This window comes from Balaenoptera physalus (assembly GCF_965194825.1).
Source record: "Balaenoptera physalus genome assembly, chromosome: 1".
In the NCBI taxonomy this organism is placed as follows: Eukaryota; Metazoa; Chordata; class Mammalia; order Artiodactyla; family Balaenopteridae; genus Balaenoptera; species Balaenoptera physalus.
Window position 1 is genome coordinate 114,884,551 of NC_138882.1, and position 17,321 is coordinate 114,901,871.

Here is a 17,321-nt window from a genome sequence, read left to right on the forward strand (position 1 = left end):
TCTTGTTGCGGAGCACAGGCTCCAGACGCGCAGGCTCAGTAGTTGTGGCTCACGGGCCTAGTTGCTCCGCGGCATGTGGGATCTTCCCAGACCGGGGCACGAACCCGTGTCCCCTGCATTGGCAGGCAGATTCTCAACCACTGCGCCACCAGGGAAGCCCCTACATTATTATTTTTGCTTCAGTAGTCAATTATCTTTTAAATGAGATTGAAATAATAAGAAAAAAATCTTATATTTGCCTACATAGCTTCCATTTCTGGTGCGCTTTCGTTCGTTTTTTAGCTCCAGATTTCCAACTGATAGAATTTTCCTTCTGTCTGGAGGACTTCCTTTTATATTTCATGTAGTGTGGGTTGCTCCTGTATGTCGGAGTCTTCATTTTGCCTTTGATTTTTTTTTTTTTTTTTAGGCAGGGAATATCATATTTAATGGAAAAACAGGTAAACAGTAATTGTTCTTTTAGAAAACACGTTTAAACATCATTTGCTTATATTTATTTTATTAATATCCTAGTATTAGTATGCTTAAAGAAGATGAAGGAGGAAGGAAGAGGAGAAGAAAGAGAAGAGAACAGGGAAAATAAAATAACAGCAACCCTTTTCGGACAATGTGATAGGAATATTTTATCTTATTATTTGCTCACATCAAGAGTAGATGTTAAAATCATATCAGGTTTTGCTTGGGCCAGTATCTTTAAAAAGCCACACACCTGATAAAATGGGACATCTCATAGTAAGGGTTATACAGAATGAAAGTTTTTTCAAAGTAGTAATTTATAACTTTTGGACAAACTTTTTTTTTTTCAAATACAGATTTAGGTGTATTTTCAAATACATGCAGTACTCTGGTGGAAATAAAAGCTTCACTAATAAAAAAAGAAGTAAACACATTTGATAGCTATCTCTATTACCATTAAATTTGTGATATAAAACACTTTGATCTAATTAGTTAAAAAGTTTAACACAAGCAACATTTCTGTAATTTAGTAAGACATGAATTAATTTTTTAATGGTTACGATTTTTATTTTAACAACCTATTTTTGTTTGTTTTCTTTTAAATATATTTATGAGAACTAAGAGGTGGCTTTTAAGGTATCGTACTTATGAACACAGTATCTATACTATTTATACTAGAAAATTCTTGAAATAGGTTTTATTATGTCTGAACAACCTTCTAGGCACATTAGGATATATTAATCAGAAAAGAACATAATGATTATGGATGACTTACCTTTCATCTGAACTTGTTCTTACTATGGCCATGTAACTTTCTAATTTTGATGGACTATATGTTAAGTTGTTTTTTTTTTTGTTCTTTTTTTTCATTTTTCTTGTGTCAATTTTTTTTTCCACACACACACACACACACACACACACACACACACTGTATTTTATTTTTACAAGAGATAAATAGACTGACACCAAGCATTGTACATGGATGACCACAACAAAAGCAACAATGATTGCAATTACCAAACATGAAACACACTCATACTATGTCATAATATTGACATTCAGTCCAGTAATCCTCCACTGTAGCAGCTCCTTTACTTTGCAGTGAAAATTCGTTTGTATATTCTTTGCATCTGAGTCCTTGTGGGATTTTTTTTTTTTTAATTCAAAGAGAAAGTCATAAAAATTATACTCATCCTCATCAGTTCACTCAATCCCATGTAATTAATTTTTTTTTTCATCTTGATCTTTTGTTAGCACTTTTATGAGTTCATCAGTTTTTCATTAGAATTCTGAAAATGCTTATTCATTCAGTTCAGCAGTACAGTCAGTTACCAGAAACCTGTACTTGTCAGAGTCTTTTCCATGAATTTCTTGAAGATGAAACCCTTTTATAGGAACATATTTGCAAAAGCATCAGAGTACACCCAGAACTGTCTGTAAATGACAAAAGACTTAAAAGTGACCGCGGTTAAAGATTTGATGAAAGTTCATAATAATGCAGTTGACAAGAAAATTAGTTATTTCTGAGATATACATTTTAAAGTAATAACTAGGATTATGACTTATAACATTATACCGTAACATATAAGATTTTTAGAAATTTCATGTAATGTCTGAAACATTTATATTAACATATTTCCATACAAATAACCCAATGAAAGTTTAGTATTAGTTGTTTTGTTTGTTTGTTTTTTTATTCTGCAGGTTCTTATTAGTCATCAATTTTATACACATCAGTGTATACATGTCAATCCCAATCGCCCAATTCAGCACACCACCATCCCCACCCCACCGCAGTTTTCCCCCCTTGGTGTCCATATGTCTGTTCTCTACATCTGTGTCTCAACTTCTGCCCTGCAAACTGGCTCATCTGTACCATTTTTCTAGGTTCCACATACATGCGTTAATATACGATATTTGTTTTTCTCTTTCTGACTTACTTCACTCTGTATGACAGTCTCTAGATCCATCCACGTCTCAACAGATGACTCAATTTCGTTCTTTTTTATGGCTGAGTAATATTCCATTGTATATATGTACCACAACTTCTTTATCCATTCGTCTGTTGATGGGCATTTAGGTTGCTTCCATGACCTGGCTATTGTAAATAGTGCTGCAATGAACATTCGGGTGCATGTGTCTTTTTGAATTACGGTTTTCTCTGGGGTATATGGCCAGTAGTGGGATTGCTGGGTCATATGGTAAATCTATTTTTAGTTTTTTAAGGAACCTCCATATTGTTCTCCATAGTGGCTGTATCAATTTACATTCCCACCAACAGTGCAAGAGGGTTCCCTTTTCTCCACACCCTCTCCAGCATTGGTTGTTTGTAGATTTTCTGATGATGGCCATTCTAACTGGTGTGAGGTGATACCTCATTGTAGTTTTGATTTGCATTTCTCTAATAATTAGTGATGTTGAGCATCTTTTCATGTGCTTCGTGGCCGTCTGTATGTCTTCTTTGGAGAAATGTCTATTTAGGTCTTCTGCCCATTTTTGGATTGGGGTGTTTGTTTCTTTAATATTGAGCTGAATGAGCTGTTTATATATTTTGGAGATTAATCCTTTGTCTGTTGATTCGTTTGCAAATATTTTCTCCCATTCTGAGGGTTGTCTTTTCGTCTTGTTTATGGTTTCCTTTGCTGTGCAAAAGCTTTGAAGTTTCATTAGGTCCCATTTGTTCATTTTTGTTTTTATTTCCATTACTCTAGGAGGTGGATCAAAAAAGATCTTGCTGTTTTAAAAATATTTTTTCTGAGTATGGGACTCTAGGTTGACAGGGCTTTTTGTTTGTTTGTTTTGTTTGTTTTCCTTCAGTACTGTAATGATGTGTCATTGACTTCACTCTTGTATTGTTTACATCAGGAAATCTGATGCAATCCTTATCTTTGTTCCTGTGTATATAATGTGTCATTTTCCCTCTCTGTCTCCTTTTAGATTTTTTCTTTATCCCTGGTTTTGTTTATTTACTAATTAATTGATTAATTTTTGGCTGCGTTGGGTCTTCATTGCTGCGCGCGGGCTTTCTCTAGTTGTGGTGAGCGGCGGCTACTCTTTGTTGCGGTGCATGGGCTTCTCACTGTGGTGGCTTCTCTTGTTGCGGAGCACGGGCTCTAGGCTCCTGGGCTTCAGTAGTTGCGGCATGCAGGCTCAGTAGTTGTGGAATGCGGGCTCAGTAATTGTGGCATGCAAGCTCTAGAGTGCAGGCTCCGTAGTTGTGGCACACGGGCTTAGTTGCTCCACGGCATGTGGGATCTTCCTGGACCAGGGCTCGAACCCATGTCCCCTGCATTGGCAGGTGGACTCTTAACCACTGAGCCACACAGGGAAGTCCTTTATCCCTGGTTTTAAGCAGTGATTCTGAGGTGCCTTATTGTAGTTTTCTGCATGTTTCTTACTTTTGGGTTTTGTTGAACTTCTTGTAGACTTAATAATTTTCCTCAAATTTGGAAACTTTTCGACCATTTTATTCTTCAAATTTTTTTGTTCCTTTCTCTCCTCCTCCTCAGTGACTCTAATTACACAAATATTAGGCCACTCGAAGTTGTTCCACAGCTCACTGATACTGTGTTCACTTTCTGGAAAATTTTTATTGCTTTGTATTCAAGTTCTCTATATTGTGATCTGCCATGTCTAATTTGCCATTAATCCTATCCAGTGTGTTTTTCCATCTCTCACATTTTTCACCTCTAGAAGGTGGAGCTGAGTGTTGTTCGTATGTCTCTACTTAAGTTTTGAACATACAGAAATATAGTCTTAATAACTTTTAATGGCCTTGTCTGGTAGTTCTAACATTTCTATCAATACCAGTTTGCTTTTGATTAATTGCTTTTTCTTCTCATTGGTTATATTTTTCTGCTTCTTTGCATGCCTGATAATATTTGATTGGATGTCTCACAATGTGAATTTTACCTCACTTGGTTTGGCTGTTTTCCTGTAAATATTCTTGAGCTTTGTTCAAGAATGCAGTTAAGTTACTTGGAAAGAATTTGCTCTGGAGTAGTGCACAGCCTAGGGCTATTATTCCCTCCTACTGAGGCACGACCCTTTTGTGTACTTTACCCAGTATGCCTTGAAACAGGTTTTCCAGTCTGGCCGGTGGGGACAGGTACTATTCCTGGCCCTGTGTGAATGGTGGCCACTGTTTAATCTTTTCTGGTGGGTTTTTTTCTCTAGCTTTGGGTAGTTTCCTTACATACATGTGCTGATCAGTTCCCAGCTGAATACTTAATGGGTATCCTCTGTCAATCTCTGAAGATCTTGTTTGTGTACTTCTTACCTCTCTGATACTCTGTTCCTTGGACTCTAGCCACTTTGGTCTCCTCATGCTCTCAGCTCTGTCTACTCAATTGAGAAAGTTCACTAGGTTCTGTTGAATTCTTCCTATGCATGCCAGAATCTGGAAACTCTCTCAAGGCAGGTAAGATGGCAATCATAGGTCTTACCTCACTTATCTCCTGAGTTTCAGAAATTGCTGTCCATTGTTGCCTGTTGGCCAAAGTCTTATATATCCTGAATATTAACTCTGCTCAGCTTTAAAAAAAATTTATTGCTGAGGTAGTTGTTGAAATTTTTGCTTTCAAATGACCTGTCCTCAGGTTTGGTCCCTTTCTGTTGATATGGAGACAGAAAATAGAGACGTGAAAGAAATTACCTGGAAATAGAATTTACAAGCTAGAGATTTTGAACCTGGCCCAAATGAACAACTAGAAGAAGACCTAATGTTAGCCCATACAAACCTGGCAATAGAAATTGTCCCCTTCTGATTATTGTTTCTTAGAAAGTGCTTTTAAAGGGTTTTCTTTGGCTCTCAGCATTTGATGGGTAAGATAGAAAGCTCAGTGTGCCACATGATGATAACTTTATGTGGGTTTTATGTGTGTATTGGTATTAACTTTGTGCCCCTTTGCTTATTGCATTTGAAAGATTTAGAGCAAAGTCTTTTGGTTGAGGTTTTAGGAGGAGGTAGTTTTCTAGCATAATATGTAGATTGGCAAAGTTTCTTGGATAAGATGAATTTGGAAGAGGCTCATGAAAGAGCAAAGTGGAGTGTTGGGTTGTGTGAAGGCAGTTATGAGCAAATAGTTGCTCACAGAAAACAAAGTGGCGGAGACTGTTAAAGAGAACAAAAGGAGGTGTATGGTGTGGAAAACTTAGTGGAGTATAAAACCAGGGCAGGACTGGCAAAGTAAAACACGTATAGATAGTGCTAAAGGATGTAAAGAATTTATAAGTTTTGAATTGGTTCTTACATGGAAAAGTAGTTCGCACAAAAGATAACTTCGGCCCTGAGTTTGTAAGTGACCAAAGTTGAATTTATTTTTATGGTTATGATCAATAATTACTGTATAATTAAAATATAGAAAACACCATATAAAAATTGTTGCAAGTGATGTGTGTATAGATGAACTTTTCCCCAAGTAATTCACAATTTATTCCAGAATACTAAATGTGCTTGGCATATATGTTAACAATTAAATAATAATTGTTAGAATTGTTTAAAGATGTCTAGAAAAGAGATTTTGACAAGTAAGACTTTGAAAAAGTAAAAGAAGCAGAAGGTTTTCGCCCTTTGTTCTTGTGTGGAATTACTCAAAACTTTGTACTTTTTTGAGTTCACATTTTGAGTCTCTCACTCTTTTTAAAAAAATCATTAAAACCCAGAATCCATGGGAAGGATTTATGTGTAGAGAATGGGTAAATGTAGCAATATTTTGCTTTGCCTTAGGAGAACAATCCTGATGGAAAAACACATCTTTCTGACTTTAATAAAAAATAAAATGACAAACACTAAGATCTTGCTCACCTTCCCCTGTTCTGCTCTAGTACGCCACCAATGCATTAAGTCCAAGGAAAAATTGCAAGAATAATAAACTAAATTTTCTCTGACCACTTCTGTGGTTTGTAATGTAGATATATGCAAGTTATGTATCTAAAGTAAAAATTGAGACACAACTGTTACTTCTAACAGGGGAGATGCTTTTATTTTGGATTTTTTCTTCTCTTTTGTAAATGTAGATGAATCTTTTGTGTTGTTTAACTGTCTTTGATTAAGAAAGTATAAAATACTTTGACAGTATTTTAGAAAATTAAAATTGAAGAAACATGAAAATACCAAATTCTATAAAGGAACTGTTTTTCCTTCCCATAGTTTTACTGCAGTTATCACTTTTTAAAAATCAGTGCATCTGGCAACCCCAGAAAGATGTGAAGAAATGGTTCAATACGATGTCAAAGATCTGTTTGATGAAAGTTAATTATTGATAGCCTTGAAGTTGAAATAGGACAGCTATTTTTTTTTTCTGTGTTAAGTGTGTTTTTCATTTTAAAAATACAAAGGCTTTGGCTGAGATGAATTTAAGAAGGTAAGGTTCAAGTGTAATAGCAATGCATTTTAATTAAGGAGGGGAATAGTGCTGATTTAAATTTTAAACGGGCCATTATTTGTGTGGTTTAAAAGTTTGGCATTGCAACCATGTTTGTTTCCTTTTGCATTCTGTTATGTAGAATCAGATTTTACTTTTTAGCAGATTTTGGGGGGTGAAATATGAGAATGAGGAAATGGTTCTTCTAAACTAAAGTAAATATATTTTATTTATTTTTTGAAATATGGTAAGCAGGAATCTTTGAAACCTTAATTTATATATCTTTGTATCCTACCAACATCTAAGTCTACACTGTCCAATATGGAAGCCATTAGCCATACGTGACAGTTGAGCTCCTGAAATGTTGCTGGTCTAAATTGTGATGGGCTGTAAGAGTAATATATGTTCTAGATTTTGAAGAGCTGATTTGGGGGGGGGGGGGAAATCTCATTAATTAAAACAATTTTGATTACATACTAAAAATATGTAATATTTTGACTATATTTGATAAATAAATTATTAAAATTAATTGCAACTATTTCTTTATACTTTAAATTTGGCTATTAGAATATTTAAAATTATGTAGGGGCTTGCATTATATTTCTGTTGGACATTGCTGATCTAGGTGATCTAACTTTTATGTTTATAATTTTACCACCACAGCATTACCTCAGTTTTCCTAAGGATACTCTGTATAACACAGCCATGAACATTTAAGGAAGTAGTAAAAAGCTTCTGAACAAAACATGTATTTTCAAGTCTTTGCGTTAAAAATTATGTTATTTTTTTCTTTATTTTTTTAAAAACATTTTATTATAGAAAACAATAAAAACAATAAAATATAAACAAAAATAGCAGTATAATGAACTCTTCTGTATCCATCATCCAGGTTCAACTCATAGTTAATCTTTTTTTTTTTTTTCCTGAGGTATACATTTTAAAGTAATAACTAGAATTATGACTTATAACATTATACCAGAGCATATAAGATTTTTACAAGTTTCATGTAATGTCTGAAACATTTATATTAACATATTTCCATACAAATAACCCAGTGAAAGTTTAGTATTAGTTGTTTTGTTTGTTTGTTTGTTTTTATACTGCAGGTTCTTGTTAGTCATCAATTTTATACACATCAGTGTATACATGTCAGTCCCAATCGCCCAATTCAGCACACCACCATCCCCACCCCACCGCAGTTTTCCCCTCTTGGTGTCCATATGTCTGTTCTCTACATCTGTGTCTCAACTTCTGCCCTGCAAACTGGCTCATCTGTACCATTTTTCTAGGTTCCACATACATGCGCTAATATACGATATTTGTTTTTCTCTTTCTGACTTACTTCACTCTGTATGACAGTCTCTAGATCTATCCACGTCTCAGCAAATGACTCAATTTCGTTCCTTTTTATGGCTGAGTAATATTCCATTGTATATATGTACCACAACTTCTTTAACCATTCGTCTGTCAATGGGCATTTAGGTTGCTTCCATGACCTGGCTATTGTAAATAGTGCTGCAATGAACATTGGGGTGCATGTGTCTTTTTGAATTATGGTTTTCTCTGGGTATACGCCCAGTAGTGGGATTGCTGGATCATATGGTAAATCTATTTTTAGTTTTTTAAGGAACCTCCATACTGTTCTCCATAGTGGCTGTATCAATTTACATTCCCACCAACAGTGCAAGAGGGTTCCCTTTTCTCCACACCCTCTCCAGGATTGGTTGTTTGTAGATTTTCTGATGATGGCCATTCTAACTGGTGTGAGGTGATACCTCATTGTAGTTTTGATTTGCATTTCTCTAATGATTAATGATGTTGAGCATTCTTTCGTGTGTCTGTTGGCAATCTGTATATCTTCTTTGGAGAAATGTCTATTTAGGTCTTCTGCCCATTTTTGGATTGGGTTGTTTGTTTCTTTAATATTGAGCTGAATGAGCTGTTTATATATTTTGGAGATTAATCCTTTGTCTGTTGATTCGTTTGCAAATATTTTCTCCCATTCTGAGGGTTGTCTTTTCGTCTTGTTTATGGTTTCCTTTGCTGTGCAAAAGCTTTGAAGTTTCATTAGGTCCCATTTATTTATTTTTGTTTTTATTTCCATTACTCTAGGAGGTGGATCAAAAAAGATCTTGCTGTGATTGATGTCAAAGAGTGTTCTTCCTATGTTTTCCACTAAGAGTTTTATAGTGTCCGGTCTTACATTTAGGTCTCAAATCCATTTTGAGTTTGTTTTTGTGTATGGTGTTAGGGAGTGTTCTAATTTCATTCTTTTACATGTAGCTGTCCAGTTTTCCCAGCACCACTTATTGAAGAGACTGTCTTTTCTCCATTTGTATATCTTTGCCTCCTTTGTCATAGATTAGTTGACCATAGGTGTGTGGGTTTATCTCTGGGCTTTCTATCTTGTTCCACTGATATATGTGTCTGTTGAAAAATTCATGTATTTTTAATCATAGGAGAAGCCTTTAGATCTTCACTCAAACTCTTTATTCTTTTTCTTTTCATAGGATTGTTTTAAATTTTTAATTAGTTGTCTGACTTCCTGAGGAATTTGATGATATGATTAATTAAAAGAATTTATTGTACTACTCTTTCTGTTGCAACTAGCTTAGCTTCAGTCTGCAATGTCTATGCTTTCTGTCTGCGTAAAGCGATCAGTAAACCATCAGTTTCCTTTTTTTAAATTTTGTTTTTTTAACATCTTTATTGGATTATAATTGCTTTACAATGGTGTGGTTAGTTTCTGCTTTATAACAAAGTGAATCAGCTATACATATACATATATCCCCATATCTCCTCCCTCTTGTGTCTCCCTCCCACCCTCCCTATCCCACCCCTCTAGGTGGTCACACAGCACTGAGCTGATCTCCCTGTGCTATGCGGCTGCTTCCCACTAGCTATCTATTTTACATTTGATAGTATATAGAAGTCCATGCCACTCTCTCACTTGGTCACAGCTTCCCTTGCCCCTTCCCGTGTCCTCAAGTCCATTCTCTACGTCTGCATCTTTATTCCTGTCCTGCCCCTAGGCTCTTCAGAACCATTTTTTTTTTTGAGATTCCATATATATGTGTTAGCATACGGTACTTATTTTTCTCTTTCTGACTTACTTCACTCTGTATGACAGTCTCTAGGTCCATCCACCTCACTACAAATAACTCAATTTCATTTATTTTTATGTCTGTGTAATATTCCCATGTATATATGTGCCACATCTTTATCCATTCATCTGTTGATGGACACTTAGGTGGCTTCCATGTCCTGGCTATTGTAAATAGAGCTGCAGTGAACATTGTGGTACATGTCTCTTTTTGAATTATGGTTTTCTCAGGGTATATGCCCAGTAGTGGGATTGCTGGGTCGTATGGTAGTTCTATTTTTAGTTTTTCAGGGAACCTCCATACTGTTCTCTAATCCATGAATTTGGTAAAGTAGCAGAATACAAAATTAATGCACAGAAATCTCTTGCATTCCTATACACTAATGATGAAAGATCTGAAAGAGAAATTAAGGAAACACTCCCATTTCCCATTGCAACAAAAAGAATAAAATACCTAGGAATAAACCTACCTAAGGAGACAAAAGACCTGTATGCAGAAAACTATAAGACACTGATGAAAGAAATTAAAGATGATACAGACAGATGGAGAGATATACCATGTTCTTGGATTGGAAGAATCAACATTGTGAAAGTGACTATACTACCCAAAGCAATCTACAGATTCAGTGCAATCCCTATCAAACTACCAATGGCATTTTTCACAGAACTAGAACAAAAAAATTTCACAATTTGTATGGAAACACAAAATATCCCGAACAGCCAGGGCAATCTTGAGAAAGAAAAATAGAGCTGGAGGAATCGGGCTCCCTGACTTCAGACTATACTACAAAGCTACAGTAATCAAGACAGTATGGTACTGGCACAAAAACAGAAGTATAGATCAATGGAACAGGATAGAAAGCCCAGAGATAAACCCATACACATATGGTCATCTTATCTTTGATAAAGGAGGCAAGAATATACAATGGAGAAAAGACAGCCTCTTCAATAAGTAGTGCTGGGAAAACTGGACAGGTACATGTAAAAGAATGAAATTAGAACACTCCCTAACACCATACACAAAAATAAACTCAAAATGGATTAAAGACCTAAGTGTAAGGCCAGACACTATCAAACTCTTAGAGGAAAACATAGGCAGAACACTCTATGACATAAATCACAGCAAGATCCTTTTTGACCCAACTCCTAGAGAAATGGAAATAAAAACAAAAGTGAACAAATGGGACCGAATGAAACTTAAAAGCTTTTGCACAGCAAAGGAAACCATAAACAAGAACAAAAAGACAACCCTCAGAATGGGAGAAAATATTTGCAAATGAAGCAACTGACAAAGGATTAATCTCCAAAATTTACAAGCCTCTCATGCAGCTCAATATCAAAAAAAAAAACAGCGCAAACCAAAAATGGGCAGAAGACCTAAATAGACATTTCTCCCAAGAAGATATACAGATTGCCAACCATCGGTTTCTGATCAGAATTTGAGAGGGGGCTGCAAGACTCGTGCATTCATCTTCTCTGAGATCTCATCTTACAGAAACAAAAGCCAGAGAAAACGCCTATGCTTTCAGAACTGGAGAGATTCTTGTCATTTAGGCACCTCCCTCCTGAGTTGTCTCTGAATTGTTTCCTGTGCTAATTCCTTGTCTTTTCTCTTAATTGTCCCTTCTTGTTTCTATTGTTCTGAGACATGTATATGTGCTTGATGATGTTGATGTGAAAGGGTGTGACTCCTCTGTGAGTCAGTCGTGTATTTTGTTGCTATTGATTTGCCTTTCTTTCAGCCAGCAAGCTGCCGTCTTTCTCTCTGCACTTTCATATCCTGTTTGTTTGGTGTAACATTACAAGAGTGTTTGAACCCTATGTTTGAAAAGTTGCTCCCTCTGCAATAAAGTGCCAGTGTATTTAGCTTTCCAAGTGTTTTTCTCGTATAGCAGTTTTCTTCCTTAGCTTTCTTAGATCTTTCCTTAGTTCTTTATAAATTAACTTAGCAGTTAACACATTCCTAAATGGCATGTTGACCTGTCATTTTTGTATCCTGCTCTCTTATTTCTGGTATCCATAGGAAAGCATTATACTGAGTACAACAGGATATTCAAAAAGTTTGTCAAATAACTGCCCAATTTCCATTTGTAGACTTTTCAACTTCTGGGCTTTATTTATTTATGTATGTATGTATGTATGTATGTATGTATGTATGGCTGCGTTGGGTTTTGTTGCTGCGCGAGGGCTTTCTGTAGTTGCGGCGAGCGGGGGGCTACTCTTCGTTGTGGTGCGCGGGCCTCTCATTGCAGTGGCTTCTCTTGTTGCGGAGCATGGGCTCTAGGTGCGCGGGCTCAGTAGTTGTGGCTTGTGGGCTCTAGAACTCAGGCTCAGTAGTTGTGGCACACGGGCTTAGTTACTCCACGGCATGTGGGATCTTCCCGGACCAGGGATCGAACCCATTTCCCCTGCCAGTGCAGGCGGATTCTTAACCACTGTGCCACCAGGGAAACCCTGAGCTTCTTATCTACATGGATAAGTCCCACAAGTACTTCATATTCCAAATAACCCAAAAGAGAACCCATTCTTTATCTTCTCCTTTGTATTTTTCATAGTATTGTAGTAAGTAGAGGGTTTTTTTTTTCTTTCATGTTTATCAAATATATCCTGCTATACATAAGCTACTTTTTTTGTTTCATGTACCCATCGTGAAGTGCACAGAGTACCATTTTCCTCAGATAGGTGGCCCCTTGGTGAGGTGAAGTTTCAGTTCTCAGTAGCAGGAATATGGTGAAGGTAATCTCTAAAATAAGACCCAAAGGCCCTGGTTACTCTCTTTGTTGGCATATTCCCTTGTTCTCACTTTAGTCCCTAGTCCTGTCTATTAGGGAACTGGAAATGCTTTCTCTCTGCCAAGTATTCTAAGCTTCTGCAAGCAAACAATCCTAGACTTTTTCCATCCTTGATACTATTTGAAGTCCAACTGATAATTGGCTTTAGCACCTCCACCTCAGATAATGTGGAGCTGTAGCCATTTTGAATGCTGCCCTTAGAGCTGGAGGTACAGAAACTTGGAATTGCTTAGCTAGGAGACTGAGGACTATGTATTTATTCCCTAGTTAGTAGAGATTCAACTCTGATGTCTTAGTCTGGCAGCATTCTAAGAGGATGAATAAATTTGGGCCTCTGAATTATTGTATAGCAGCAGGCCACACATACCTATGGGGAATGCCTTTGATTATAGCGTACAATATTCCTACCAGGCCAATATTCTTTTCCTTAATTTGATAAATTTCTTCTTGAATTAGTCATAAGGAAATTATGATGGGGTGGGAAGGTAGTTTCCTTTTTTTTTTTTTTTTTTTTTAATTACAGTAAATCCATGCAAGGCAGTGAACCCATGTGCTCTGGGAAGAGGAAGATAAATGAATAAGTTTTGAATAGACTTCTCACTCGCCTATGGGTCATGAGTAATGTTGTATTACCACTTTCTCAGTTGCCAGGCTAAAATCTTTGGAAACTGTTGGCATTTTCAGGCAGTGTGCCTCTACTACCATGTCAAGAGTATTTTAATTGAATTTAAACTAGGTGGCAACCTGTCTAGGAGTCTTCCTGCGGTTTTTTTTTTTTTTAATCACTGCTTTTAGGAAAAAGAAATAAAAAATATATGATTCTGATTACGCATTCTGTAAGGTCTACCTATTTTTAATTAGTATGTAAATTCTTCTCCTACATACCATGACTAAGTAGCTAGTGGGGAGAGACTTGATAGTATCAATTCAAGTGTTACTTCTTTTGGAAAATGTTAACGTTCTCTCAGAAGGATTTCATTGTATCCATAGCACTGGAAAAAAATTATAAAGTTTTTCCTTAGAAAATTCTAAATTTTGATAGAGTGACCAACAAATTTGAAAAAAGAGAAAGGAAGTAGTGTTCATACTTCCCCTTCTTTATGAAATAGATACACTTAATATATCAAAAAGTTACTGTTTTTTGTGGTAGTAATAGTCATGGTTTTTAAAACAATTCTGAAGGGCTTCTAGTAATAAAAAGCAGTAGTTTCTCACCTAATTCTCACTACCCCTAATGTCATTAACCAGAGACAGTATTTTTAATACATTTTTATAAAGTTGATGTATAATTTGCAACAGAGAAATGCACAGTTCTTAAGTGTACTGTTAGAGCTTTGATAGATGTATACACCTGTGTATAACCTACAGGCCATTAACACGGAGACAATTTCTGTCATCTTAGAATATTCATTTGTGCCCTTTTTAGCAACCCCACCACCTGAAACATTTCATCTGATTTTCATTGCCATGGATATATTTCGTTCTTTTCTTGATATAACAGCATTTGGGGGCTATAATTCATATACTATGCAATTCACCCATATGAAGTGTACAATTGAGTGTTTTTTCATGTATTCACAGAGTTGTGCAACCAATCACCACAATCAATTTTAGAACATTTTCATCACCCCCAAAAGAAACTTTGTATCCATTAGCAGCCACTGCCCATTCCTCCTTGTTCCCCTTACTCCCACTCCAGTCCTCAGCAGCATCTAATCTACTTTCTGAATTCTAGCTATTTCCTATAAATGGAATCATACAATATGTTTCCTTTTGTGACTGGTTCTTTCACTTAGCAGTGTTTTCAAGGTTCATCCATGTTGTAACATGTATCACTACTTCATTTATTTTCAAGACTGAATGATATTACACCTTATGGATATACCAGTGTTTTTATTCATTCAGCACTTGATGGACATTTGGATTGTTTCCACTTTTTGGCTATTATGAATAATGCTGCCATGAACATTCATTGTATAAGTTTTGTGTGGACATAGATTTTCATTTCTCTTGAATATATACCTAAGAGTGGAATGGCTGATTCGTATGGTAATTCTATGTTTAACCATTTAAGGAATTGCCAGACTATTTTCCGAAGTGGTTTTAACCACTTTATATTCCCATCAGTAGTGTCTGAGGGTTCCTGTGTCTCCATATCTTCACCAACACTTATTATTTGTCTTTTTTTTTTTTTAAACAACTTTATTGGAGTATAATTGCTTTACAATGGTGTGTTAGTTTCTGCTTTATAACAAAGTGAATCAGTTATACATATACATATGTTCCCATATCTCTTCCCTCTTGCATCTCCCCCCCACCCTCCCTATGCCACCCCTCTAGGTGGTCACAAAGCACTGAGCTGATCTCCCTGTGCTATGCGGCTGCTTCCCACTAGTTATCTATTTTACATTTGGTAGTGTATATATGTCCATGCCACTCTCTCACCCTGTCACATCTTACCCCTCCCCCTCCCCATATCCTCAAGTCCATTCTCTAGTAAGTCTGTGTCTTTATTCCCGTCTTGCCACTAGGTTCTTCATGACCTTTTTTTTTTTTTCCCTTAGATTCCATATATATGTGTTAGCATACTGTATTTGCTTTTCTCTTTCTGACTTACTTCACTCTGTATGACAGACTCTAACTGCATCCACCTCATTACAAATACTTCCATTTCATTTCTTTCTATGGCTGAGTAATATTCCATTGTATATATGTGCCACATCTTCTTTATCCCTTCATCCAATGATGGACACTTAGGTTGCTTCCATGCCCTGGCTATGGTAAATAGAGCTGAAATGAACATTGTGGTACATGACTCTTTTTGAATGATGGTTTTCTCAGGGTATATGCCCAGTAGTGGGATTGCTGGGTCGTATGGTAGTTCTATTTTTAGTTTTTTAAGGAACCTCCATACTGTTCTCCATAGTGGCTGTATCAATTTACATTCCCACCAACAGTGCAAGAGTGTTCCCTTTTCTCCACACCCTCTCCAGCATTTATTGTTTCTAGATTTTTTGATGATGGCCATTCTGACCGGTGTGAGATGATATCTCATTGTAGTTTTGATTTGCATTTCTCTAATGATTAATGATGTTGAGCATTCTTTCGTGTGTCTGTTGGCAATCTGTATATCTTCTTTGGAGAAATGTCTATTTAGGTCTTCTGTCCATTTTTGGATTGGGTTGTTTGTTTTTTTGTTATTGAGCTGCATGAGCTGCTTGTAAATCTTGGAGATTAATCCTTTGTCAGTTGCTTCAATTGCAAATATTTTCTCCCATTCTGAGGGTTGTCTTTTGGTCTTGTTTATGGTTTCCTTTGCTGTGCAAAAGCTTTTAAGTTTCATTAGGTCCCATTTGTTTATTTTTGTTTTTATTTCCATTTCTCTAGGAGTTGGGTCAAAAAGGATCTTGCTGTGATTTATGTCATAGAGTGTTCTGCCTATGTTTTCCTCTAAGAGTTTGATAGTGTCTGACCTTACACTTAGGTCTTTAATCCATTTTGAGTTTATTTTTGTGTATGGTGTTAGGGAGTGTTCTAATTTCATACTTTTACATGTACCTGTCCAATTTTCCCAGCACCACTTATTGAACAGGCTGTCTTTTCTCCACTGTATATGTTTGCCTCCTTTATCAAAGATAAGGTGACCATATATGCGTGGGTTTATCTCTGGGCTTCCTATCCTGTTCCACTGATCTATATTTCTGTTTTTGTGCCAGTACCAAACTGTCTTGATTACTGTAGCTTTGTAATATAGTCTGAAGTCAGGGAGCCTGATTCCTCCAGCTCCATTTTTCGTTCTCAAGATTGCTTTGGCTATTCGGGGTCTTTTGTGTTTCCATACAAATTGTGAAATTTTTTGTTCTAGTTCTGTGAAAAATGCCAGTGGTAGTTTGATAGGGATTGCATTGAATCTGTAGATTGCTTTGGGTAGTAGAGTCATTTTCACAATGTTGATTCTTCCAATCCAAGAACATGGTATATCTCTCCATCTATTTGTATCATCTTTAATTTCTTTCATCAGTGTCCTATAATTTTCTGCATACAGGTCTTTTGTCTCCTTAGGTAGGTTTATTCCTAGATATTTTATTCTTTTTGTTGCAGTGGTAAACGGGAGTGTTTTCTTAATTTCATTTTCAGATTTTTCGTCATTAGTGTATAGGAATGCAAGAGATTTCTGTGCATTAATTTTGTATCCTGCTACTTTACCAAATTCATTGATTAGCTCTAGTAGTTTTCTGGTAGCATCTTTAGGATTCTCTATGTATAGTATCATGTCATCTGCAAACAGTGACAGCTTTACTTCTTCTTTTCCGATTTGGATTCCTTTTATTTCTTTGTCTTCTGTGATTGCTGTGGCTAACACTTCCAAAACTATGTTGAATAATAGTGGTGAGAGTGGGCAACCTTGTCTTGTTCCTGATCTTAGTGGAAATGGTTTCAGTTTTTCACCATTGAGGACAATGTTGGCTGTGGGTTTGTCATATATGGCCTTTATTATGTTGAGGAAAGTTCCCTCTCTGCCTACTTTCTGCAGGTCTTTTATCATAAGTGGGTGTTGAATTTTGTCGAAAGCTTTCTCTGCATCTATTGAGATGATCATACGGT

General features: G+C 36.3%; 1 protein-coding gene and 1 long non-coding RNA gene across 24 annotated transcripts in view; one reads left to right on the top strand and one right to left on the bottom strand.

Moving 5' to 3' along the window:
• EVI5 (ecotropic viral integration site 5) overlaps positions 1-17,321 on the top strand; it is a 234,100-nt gene that overhangs the window by 72,987 nt on the left and 143,792 nt on the right. The gene's annotated exons all lie outside the window — the stretch shown is intronic.
• On the bottom strand, positions 13,239-15,374 carry LOC309636616. The gene is made up of 2 exons (XR_014250105.1): positions 13,710-15,374; positions 13,239-13,679 (listed from the first exon to the last, which is right to left on the bottom strand). It is a non-coding gene; the product is annotated as an uncharacterized lncRNA (long non-coding RNA).